The 1,939-nt window shown below is 45.7% G+C and overlaps 1 pseudogene across 1 annotated transcript; it reads right to left on the reverse strand.

Annotated features, from left to right (window-relative positions):
* Window positions 1–608: 608 nt before the first annotated feature.
* Window positions 609–1,526, reverse strand: LOC310824009 (phosphatidylinositol 3,4,5-trisphosphate 3-phosphatase and dual-specificity protein phosphatase PTEN-like; annotated as a pseudogene). Its single transcript has one exon. The product of its transcript is annotated as a phosphatidylinositol 3,4,5-trisphosphate 3-phosphatase and dual-specificity protein phosphatase PTEN-like (transcript).
* Between the last annotated feature and the right edge of the window lie 413 nt (window positions 1,527–1,939).

Genomic DNA, 1,939 nt, shown 5'->3' on the forward strand with positions numbered 1-1,939 from the left:
AATATGGTGCCCAAAATCCATATTCTTTTGTAATTTTCCTTCTCACTTCCCCTCTCGCTACATGGGCAAGCCCATGAGCGTCATGTATCAACAGTCCTAGCAAGTTAGGAGGTGCTACTATCAAACCCTCATGGTTCCTCCAGAGGCCTGTAGCATCCTGACTCGCTCCTCTGGCAAGCCACAAGTTCTTATCTAGTGCACTTGCTTCCTCTTGCATCATGATCAAGTCTTGGTTCTGCCATCCCGGTAGGTTGGTGATGGGCTGTTTCCTTACCACATCTCAGTCGTGCTCCTGAGCGGATTCAGCTAAAAGTGAATCAAAATATGTTTAGCTAAGTTTCGCAAAGTATTCTCTTTCTATGTCTCAAGATGAGCAACATATAGCCTACTTAAAAAAAAGTTAGATTTAACTTTGAAACATTCACTATCGCTAAACTTAAAATCAAAGTTCTGAATGGCAACACTTGTTACTCCTCAAATGATTCGTCAGAGCTATTGTAGCTAACTACCGTCAACTATTTCAGTGCTGCTAGAAATCGTTGTCTTTTCCAAGTTGGAGCTTCGTCGCCACAACAGTGTCCAGTGTGCTATGGATTGTCCTAAATAAACTACACGTTCCTGGCAATATTGCAACTTCTTCTGAGAGGCCTTGTGTCCTTTTTCATCATCTTGTTCTGCTTGTGGAAGAACTCCACCTTGATGTCCCCACAGACAGGCAGTGGCTGGGGGAACTCAAAGTACATACGCTTGTCCTCTCGCCTTGTGTGCACTGGGTTGGACGTATGGATCTTGACTTTTAGTTGATAAACCACAAACTGCGGATCCCAATGCCAATTCCCTTTCTTGAAGCCCTGAGGAATCGGGTCACTCCTGTTTTTAACGGTACTGTCCCTGCAGGTGCCTCCACTAAATATGGGGAGCGTCTCAAACACCATTTTGTGGAAGAGCAGAGCGATGGGCTTGTACTCTAGCTGGTTCTTCAGAAGGTAGCTGTAGTAGTACACATAGCGTCGCTGGCTTGGGATTGTGACTCCCTTCTTGTCTCTTGTCCGCACTTCCCCGTAGAAGTCGAGTGCTTCCTGTGCCTCCAGGAACTTCCCTCGGTGGAGGAGATAGGCGCAGATCATGACGCTGGTGCGGCCCTTCCCTGCCTTGCAGTGGATGGCCTCCACATGATGGTCATCCTCGCTTAGCCACTGGTCCAGGTCTTCACAGAATGGCTTGATTAGCTCCAGCTGAGGCGGGTTGTGGTCTTCAAAGGGGTACTGTGCAACTCTGCAGTTAAACTTTGCGGTGTCGTAATGTCGCTTGGCGCAAAGATTATATATCTTGTAATGATTTTTGTGTTTTGAGTCCAGAAACCGTACTACATCGTCTATGTTGTTTCTGTAGACACCCTCAAGTCTTTCTGCAGGAAAGCCCATAGCAATTATATTCGGATAAATATAGGTCAAGTCCAAGTCAAACCCATCTTCCTGGTATCTCCTTTTGTTTCAGCTGACAATTTCCTTTATTATTGCAGCCATATCTGTGACAGGAGTCCTTAAGGTATTGAGCTTAAGAGAGAGTATTGTTGCCTTTGTACGAAACGCTGCCAATATGTTTCTCCCTCGCAATCCCGTTGGTGTCACCACTAGCTAATGCTAGCTAGCTGTCTTTGTGGTTGTCTGGGATCTCAGGGTCAGACGACTGGGTGATGGAGGCCATGATAGGTGTATAATCTATTAGCGCTAGGAATGTAGCAATCGAAAATAGTTGTATTGGTCAATAGCTCAAAAGTATAGTCTAATATGCAAGTAGGACTCTACAGCCTTGATGGCATGTGCACCTCAAGCTTGTGTCTCGTGATAAGTTGACCTTGCGTCTTAACTTTATTGGAGTGTATAGTGTCTCTTGTAGGCTTCTCCGCCGCATTTGCGGGCTCTTTTGTAACATGTCC

Source organism: Argentina silus (genome assembly GCF_951799395.1).
Source record: "Argentina silus genome assembly, chromosome: Y".
NCBI lineage: Eukaryota > Metazoa > Chordata > Actinopteri > Argentiniformes > Argentinidae > Argentina > Argentina silus.